We start from the raw sequence: 9,058 nt of genomic DNA on the forward strand, positions 1-9,058 counted from the left end.
GGTGACCCACGGACTCACAGCAATTGAAGGGTAGAGCGGGTGACCCACGGACTCACAGCAATTGAAGGGTAGTGACTGCAATTGGATTAGAATCTCCATGACCAAGATAGAAATCCAGGGCGCCTACTCTGCTCTCTCTCTCCCTTACCCAACTCTCTAACGCTCTAATACACACGTAAATACCATGCCAAAGCTGCGCTGCAACAAACCCAGACGCGAGAAAAGTATGTTAGTGAATCTTGGGAGTTTACATATGGGGATTGTATATGGCCCTGTCTTGATTTGCCTGGTTACAGGTGATGAAAAAGTACTTTGGCCAGGCACAGTGGCTCACGCCTGTAATCTCAACATTTTGCGAGGCCAAGGCAGGAGGATTGCTTGAGGCCAGGAGTTGAAGACCAGTCTGGTCGAGACCCCATCTCTACAAAAATAAAAGAAAAAATTAGGTGGGTGTGGTGGCACGCGCCTGTAGTCCCAGCCACTCGGGAGGCTGAAGCCGGAAGATTTCTTGAGCCCAGGAGTTTGAGGTTACAGTGAGCTATGATACTGCCACTGCACCCCAGCCTGGGCAACATAAGCAAGACCCCTTCTCAAGACATAAAAGAAGCCAGGTTCGGTGGCTCACGCCTGTAATTGCAGGACTATCGGAGGCCAACACAGGAGGATCACTTGAGCTCAGGAGTTCGAGACCAGCCTGGCCAACATGGTGAAACCCTGTCTCTACTAAAAATACAAAAATTAGCCGGGCGTGGTGGCGGGTGCGTATAATCCCAGCTACTCAGAAGACTGAGGCAGAAGAATCGCTTGAACCCGGGAGGCAGAGGTTGCAGTGAGCCGAGACCACGCCATTGCACTCCAGCCTGGGCAACAAGAGTGAAACTCCAGCTCAAAAAAAAAAAAAAAAAAGAATTTACTTTAGTTATCTCATATCCCAACTGTCATCCTTCTACCTGTATATTTGTACAGAGAGATATCCAGAATGATGTCTGCTTGATGTTTTGTTTTATTTTGTTTTTTGAGACCGAGTCTCACTCTGTCGCCCAGGCTGGAATGCAGCAGCGCGATCTCAGCTCACTGCAAGCTCCGCCTCCCGGGCTCATGCCATTCTCCTGCCTCAGCCTCCCGAGTAGCTGGGACTACAGGCACCCGCAATCACGCCTGGCTAATTTTTTGTATTTTTAGTAGAGATGGGGTTTCACCGTGTTGGCCAGGATGCTCTCGATCTCCTGACCTCGTGACCCACCCACCTCGGCCTCCCAAAGTGCTGGGATTACAGGCCTGAGTCACGGTGTCCCACCTAGCTTTAGCTCTTTTTTTTTTTCTAGAGATGGGGTTTCACCATGTTGGCCAGGCTGGTCTCGAACTCCTGACCTCAGGTGATCCACCCTCCTTGGCCTCCCAAAGTGCTGGGATTACAGGCGTGAGCCACTGTGCCTGGCCAGAAAGACATATTTTTCTAATTTAACCCATGTTCCCTAGATTTGGGGGATGCAGGGACTGGTACCCAGCTCGTACATGAAGCAGAATGGCAGAGCAAGGAAATGGCCACAGGTGGGCAGGAGTAGACCCTAGCAAAGGGAGTCAGACTTGACTGTCTTGAATGGTGCCTTGTCCTAGAGGCCCAGAAGCAGGAGGGCCGACAGATCCGAGGACTTAAGAGAGACATTGACTGCACCAGGGCGCTGGAGTCAAAGATCTCCAGCAGGGATTTCTGAAGACCACACAAATGCCCTCCTTAACAGGACACTGGCATTTGGACATCTGCTGCACCCGGAGAGAAGCATCTAGCTAAGCCAGACCTTTCTGCCTCTTTCCTCTCCTCTTCCACATCTCGGATGGAGCCAGGGGCAGCGAAGTGAGTAAAGGAGTAAGATGGGAAAATAACAAAGAAACCAATGACATTTAGTTAAAAAAGAAAGTTTTTAAAAAAAAGTTTAAAAAACAAAGTTCGGGCCAAGTGCGGTGGCTCACTCCTGTAATCCCAGCACTTTGGGAGGCCGAGGCGGATGGATCACTTGACCTCAGGAGTTTGAGACCAGCCTCGCCAACGTGGTGAAACCCCATTTCTACCAAAAATACAAAAGTTAGCCAGGCGAGGTGGTGCATGCCTGTAATCCCAGCTACTCGGGAGGCTGAGGCAGGAGAATCGCTTGAGCCCAGGAGGTGGAGCTTGCAGTGAGCCAAGATTGTGCTACTGCTCTCCAGCCTGGGTGACAGAGTGAGACCTTGTCTTAAAAAATAAAAAATAAAAAATAATGCTGCTTTCTGCCTGCATACTGAGTCCTTTTCATTTAAAAACCAGTTATGTATAACTATGAATATATGACACTCTTTTTACATGTTCTGTCATGCAAATGGATTTTTAATTTGGCATGTTGAGATCTATCGTTGCTGAAACATATAGTTCATTTTAACCTCCAGATATACACGATGGCATGAATATACAATTTTTCTCAATCCTCATTCAGGGACATTTTGAGTGTTTCCAATTTTTTGCTATCACAAACACTTCTGTGATGAACATCATGTATATACGTCACCTTGTGAGAAGACAGACGGACATCTCTTCCAGTTTAACTAGGTCACAGGCATGATGTGCACTTTCAGATACCATCTGCAATGCCAAACTCTTTTTCCAAAATGCGTATATCAGTTTTCACTGTCACCATCAGCGTTTATGAGTTTGTGGGAGATTCTTCCCTTCTTTTTCTTACGTTGATTAAACTTATTATGATGATTTTTTTTTAGAAAGGGAGTCTCACTATCTTGCCCAGGCTGGAGTGCAGTGGCTATTCACAGATGCGATCCCACTACAGCGAGTTTTGACCGGCTCCATTTCTGACCTGGGCCATTTCACCCACTTTAGGCAACCTGGTGGTCCCCCCATCCTGAGAGGTCACCATATTGATGCCGAACTGAGTGCAGACACCCAATCAAAGTAGGGCACAGCTGCCCAGAGCTCCTGGGCTCAAGCCACCCTCCTCCTCAGCCTCTCAAGTAGCTGGGATTACAGGCATGCACCACCGCACCTGGCGAGATTCTCAGCTTCTTTGAGACCTTCTGAGAGTGGTGTTTTTCCTTCAGAGCTATTAAAGGCAGGTGTGCTTCCTGTTTTACAGACATTTTTCCTGCAGCCTGAGGCCATTGAATTGGCACTGAGAGTCTGATGCCATCCTTGGGCCTGGTCCTCACTGGTTAAAGGTTTTTCCCAGAGTTTATGCCACCAGGTAAGAGATGGGGTGATACCCTCGGGCCTCTAAGCCTCCCGCGTGCAGTGACAGCATTTCTGACATTCAGCTCTATTGTTCCCTATTGCTGTTTCTCCTTAGTTTCCTTGAAGGGAGAAAAGGTTGCCCTTCTCCAATAGGAACGCTCAGCGTTTTGATGACTCATCATTTTGCCTTTCGTGGGCGTAACGGCACAACCTCTTTGCCACACTGCATGCATCTACAGAATTTTCTGTTCCTTTCCTTGAAGGCCACTCTGGAAAGCTTCCAGCATCAGGTTGGACCTGCTCGTGAGATTGGTTCTGATGCTGCTCCTCTGCTGGGCGCCACCCACGTCCTCATCCCGGTCAATTTCGCGGTTGGAAGGGAGCTCGCCTTTCAGCCCTCCACCTGACCCTGGAAGCATTCTGCATGTTAATTATGTACCCAGACACTTAACAAATCCTTCCTTCTACAAAGTATAAGCAAAACGCTTCAGCCACACCCAGAAGCACTTGCCACACATAACAGAGGGAGCACTTCTGTCACACAGGAGCACGACTCAGCATCAAGGAATTCAAGAACCCAACAGAAAAATACAGAACACAAAATACTGTGATAAAGCGCTAATACTTGATTTGAGTGACAGTTACTCTTACATTTTCCAAAATTCATAAAGTTTACATTTAAGATCTGTTGCAAGGGGAGGGGGCGAAGGGAGGGAGAGCATCGGGACAAATAGCTAAGGCATGCGGGGCTTAACACCTGGGAGACGGGTTGATGGGTGCAGCAAACCACCGTGGCACACGTTTGCCTGTGTAACAAACCTGCGTGTTCTGCACATGTATCCCAGAACTTAAAAAAAAAAAAGACTGTTCATTTTACTGTATGTAAAATATACTTTAATTTTTTTAATGCAGTAAGGTAAAAGTAGGCAGCCCTAGTAGTGGCCAGAGTATAAAAGGATGAATAACTGTCAATTTCCTTCCTTCCAGGTGTAGGAAGGTACATAAAATCAAAGATACAGGAGAATCCTAGTCATTGGACGAATAGCAAGTAAAAACAATAGTTATAATTTGAAAATGTTATATATATCAGATATTATAATAATGCCTTTTACCTGCATTATTTCAGTTAATCCTTGAAACAGTTTTTTGAAGTAGATACTTCTCATTCAATACATATTGACTTTCTTCTACACACTCAGTATTGGGCTGGCTGCAAATCCAGGAGTGAGCAAGTCAGATATGGTAGCGGCTTCTTTTTTAAAAAAAGTTTTGAGGTGGAGTCTCGCTCTGTCGCCCAGGCTGGAGTGCACTGGTGCGATCTTGGCTCACTGCAACCTCCCCCAAGTTCAAGCAACTCCCCTGCCTCAGCCTCCTGAGTAGCTGAGACTACAGGCGCACCACCACACCTGGCTAATTTTTTTATTTTTTTTTAGTAGAGATGGGATTTCGCCATGTTGGCCAGGTTGGTCTTGAACTCCCAGCCTCAAGTGATCCACTTGCCTCAGCCTCCCAAAGTGCTGGGATTACAGGTGTAAGCCACCATGCCTGGCCTATAGGAGCTGTTTCTAGGAAGCTTAAATTGTTTATTTTATAAAAGAAGAAACTGGCTGGGTGTAGTGGTTCATGCCTGTAATCCTAACACTTTGGGAGGCCAAGGCGGAGGATTGCTTGAGTTCAGAAGTTTGAGACTAGTTAGCCTGGGAGACATAGTGAGACCACGTCTCTATAACAAAGAAAATTAGCCAGGTGTGGAGGTGCATTCCTGTAGTCCTAGCTCTCGGGAGGCTGAGGTAGGAGAGGATCGCTTGAGCCCGGGAGGTGGAGGCTGCAGTGAGTTGTGATCGTGCCACTGCATTCCTCCTGGGTGACAGAGTGAGACCCTGTCTCAAAAAAAGACAGAAGAAACCATGAGAACCTAAGTAAGTTGCCCAAGGACACACCAGGAGTTGATGGCAAAGTCTTTTTTTTTTTTTTTTTTTGACAGAATCTCACTCTGTCACTCAGGCTGGAGTGCAGTGGCGCCATCTCAGCTCACTGCAACCTCTGCCTCCCGGGTTCAAATGATTCTCCTGACTCAGCCTCCCGAGTAGCTGTGCCACCACAACCGGTTAATTTTTTTTGGTTTTTATAGTAGAGACGGGGTTTCACCATGTTGGCCAGGCTGGTCTTGAACTCCTGGCCTCAAGTGATCTGCCTGCCTCAGCCTCCCAAAGTGCTGGGATTACAGGCGTGAGCCACCGCGCCTGTCTGCAAAGTCATTATTTTTTGAACCAACCTCCTTATAACTTCAAATACTTTACTCTTAACCACTGTATTAAAGCAGTAGTATTTAAATATCCAATATTCCATCTGCTTCTCCCCGTTTTCCAGCTCCCTTGCAGTTAGACAGGGCCACGGGCCTAGTTCTGGCCAATGAATCATGAGACATGACATATGTCACTTATTTGGCTGAGGCAATAAAGAGCTCTGGGTGATTCTCCAATCTCTTTTTCTCACGTGATGATGGAGAGTGTTGCATATTCTAGATGCAGCTGTCACAAAATGTGGGAAATTCAGTCGTCAATGACCCCGCTTGACAATGTGGACAAGAACTCCTGCTAGCTCCGGGAGGAGTAGGTAGCATGAATGAAAAACAAGCTTCTGTTCTGTTTGGTCACACAGTTCACTGATGAGCCTGGGGAAGAAATGGAAATGTATTCGTACATTGCTGATGGGAGTATAAGTTGGTCCAATATCTTTGGGGATCAACCTAAAAGTTACCTAACAAAATTCTAAATGCATAAGCCATTTGATCTGGAAATTCTATTTCTAGGTATTTATCCTATGGAAAAACCCTCTACTTGTGCACAAAGATAGATAAATAAACAGAAACATACACATACATACACACACAAATCATAGGCACTCTGTTAAATATAACATGCAGTAGCAAAATGGTTCAACCTACTTAGATGTTCTTTAAAAGGGGAATGATTTTTAAAAAGATATGGCATATCTATGTAATGTCTAATAGCCAGTATTTTTAAAGAATAGATTTATTCATCTAGATATGAATCAGTCAAGATCTGTAATTAAGTGAACAAAGCAAGATGCTATGGTGTATAGGTACACTTTTAATTTTACTATTTTATTGAGGTATAATTGCTGTGCAATTCACTACACAATTTAAAATAGATAACTTGATGGATTCGAGAGGGGCGCACACTGTGACACCATCCCATCCCCACTATCACGTGTCCATCACCTGCAAAAGTTTCTTTGTGCATCTTGGGCATCTCTCCGTTCCACAACTGCTCACATCCTCCAGTGCCGCTACCTGTCGCCAGGCAACCAGCGATTTTCTGTCTGCCACTATCAATTAATTTGCATTTTCAAGAATTTTATATAAATGGAACCAATAGTTCATTTTCATAGCTAAGTAGTAGTCTATTGTATAGCTGTAACACATTCTGATAGCTATCTGGGTTGGCACTTTTTAAAATATATCTATATTTAGAGGGTACAAGTGTAGGCTTCTTATGTGCACACATTGCATAGTGGTGATGTCTGGGCTGTAGTGCTTCCATCACCTGAATAATGAACATTTTACCCAAAAGGTGGTTTTCCAGCCCTCACCGGCCTCCCACTCTCTCATCTTTTGGAGTCTCCAGAGTCTGTCATTCCGTCTGTATGACCATATCTACCCACTGTTTAGCTCCCACTTACAAGTGAGAACATGCAGTATTGGACTCCCTCCTTCCCACCCTCCCGCCCTTCCTCTCTTCCTCCTCCTCTTCTACTTTCTTCTTTCTTTTTCCTCTTCTCTCCTTCTTTCTTCTTTTCTTTGACTGAGTCTCACTCTGTCACCCAGGGTGGAGTGCAGTGGTGCAATCTCGGCTCACTGCAACCTCTGCCTCCCGGATTTAAGCGATCCTCTCGCCTCAGCTTCCTGAGTAGCTGAGATTACAGGTGCACACCACCACACCCGGATCACTTTTTTTATTTTTCATAGGGACGGGGTTTTGCCATGTTGGCCAGGCTGGTCTTGAACTCTGACCTTAAGTGATCTGCCCGCCTCATGACTTTGTTTCTAAATTAGTTCATTGTTCCCACTTTTGAGCTATTGCAAATAAAGCTTCCATGACTGAGCACAAGCGTTTGTGTGGATGCAAGCTTTCGTTTCTCACGGACAGCCCTAGACATAGTATGGCTAGTCACATACTGGGTATTTATTTTTTAAGGAAACTGCCAAATTGTATTCTAAAGTAGTAGCAACAGTTTATATTCCCATCAGCAGCATGTAAAATTCCAGTGGCTCAACATCCTCACTAATACTTAGTATAGTCTGTCTCTTCAATTCTGGCCCTTTTAATGAGCACGTAGCGGCATCTCGCTGTGGCTTCACTTGCATCTCCCTGACCACTAACAACGTTGAACATCTTCCATGCACTTAAGTGCTCATTCGTGCATCTTTTATTAAGTCTTTATTCAAATATTTTGCCCTTTTAAAAAATTTTGCTTGTCTTGAGCTATAAGAGATCTTTATCTATTCTGGATATACATTATTAGATACATGATTTGCAAATATTTTCTTCCCATCTGTGGTTTACCTTTTCATGTTTTAAACAGTATCTTCTGAAAAGCAAGTTTTTCATTTTGATGAAGTCTAACCTTTTTTTTTTTTTGAGACGGAGTCTCGCTCTGCCGCCCAGGCTGGAGTGCAGTGGTGTGATCTCGGCTCACTGCAACCTCCGCCTCCCGGGTTCACGCCATCCTCCTGCCTCAGCCTCCCCAGTAGCTGGGACTACAGGTGCCCACCACCACGCCCAGCTAATTTTTTGTATTTTTAGTAGAGACGGGGTTTTACCACGTTAGCCAGGATGGTCTCGATCTCCTGACCTTGTGATCTGCCCGCCTCAGCCTCCCAAAGTGCTGGGATTACAGGCGTGAGCCACCGCGTCCGGCCGAAGTCTAACCTTTTCTTTCTTTTGTATTCTACCTAAGAAAGTTTTGCCTACCCTAAAGATTTTCTCCTATGTGTTTTTAATGAAAATTTCATAATTTTAGATTTTACATGGAGGTCCATGACTTGAGTTAGTTTTTGTGGATGGTATGTGGTTAAGGGTCAATGTTTACTTTTTTGCCCCTATAGATATCCAGTTGATCCAGGACCATTTGTTACAAAAACTTGTCTTTCCCCATTGAATTGCCATGGCACATTTGTCAAAAATCAATTGGCCATATATGAATGGGTTTATACCTGGACTCTGTTATGTCAATCTATCTATCTATTCTTTATTTTTATTTTTGAGATGGAGTCTTGCTCTTTTGCCCAGGCTTGAGTGCAGTGGCGTAACCTCGGTTCACTGCAACCTCCGCCTCCCAGGGTCAAGTGATTCTCCTGTCTCAGCCTTCCAAGTAGCTGGAACTACAGGTGCAAGCCACCACGCCCAGCTTATTTCTGTATTTTGTTTTGTATTTTTGTTTTACCATTTGGCCAGGCTGGTCTTGAACTCCTGACCTGAGGTGATCCACCCGCCTTGGCCTCTGGAAGTGCTGGGATTACAGGTGTGAGCCACCGCACCCGGCCTATATATCTATTTTTTTGCCTGTACCAAACTGTCTTGGTTCCTGAGAGTTTATAAGCTTTGAAATCAGGTAGGGTAATACCTCTAGCATTGTTCTTCTTTCCTTCCTTCTCCTTCTTCTGCTCCTACTTCTCCATCTCCTTCTCCAGGCACCAGGTACTGCAACACCAGATTAATGAGTGGAATGGACAGAACAAGCTCCTATTCTATTTTCTTGCTCTAGACACCCATTTAATATATTGTCCTCAGATAGAGGACATATCAAATACTAAACTAA

The 9,058-nt window shown here is 45.2% G+C and overlaps 1 long non-coding RNA gene across 1 annotated transcript; it reads right to left on the reverse strand.

Moving 5' to 3' along the window:
• Window positions 1-1,102: 1,102 nt before the first annotated feature.
• LOC116464896 (uncharacterized) lies at window positions 1,103-9,016 on the reverse strand. Its single transcript, XR_004247049.2, has 3 exons — window positions 8,864-9,016; window positions 4,327-5,888; window positions 1,103-3,623 (listed from the first exon to the last, which is right to left on the reverse strand). It is a non-coding gene; the product is annotated as an uncharacterized LOC116464896 (long non-coding RNA).
• Window positions 9,017-9,058: the final 42 nt, after the last annotated feature.

Source organism: Hylobates moloch, unplaced genomic scaffold (assembly GCF_009828535.3).
Source record: "Hylobates moloch isolate HMO894 unplaced genomic scaffold, HMol_V3 SCAFFOLD_2108, whole genome shotgun sequence".
NCBI lineage: Eukaryota > Metazoa > Chordata > Mammalia > Primates > Hylobatidae > Hylobates > Hylobates moloch.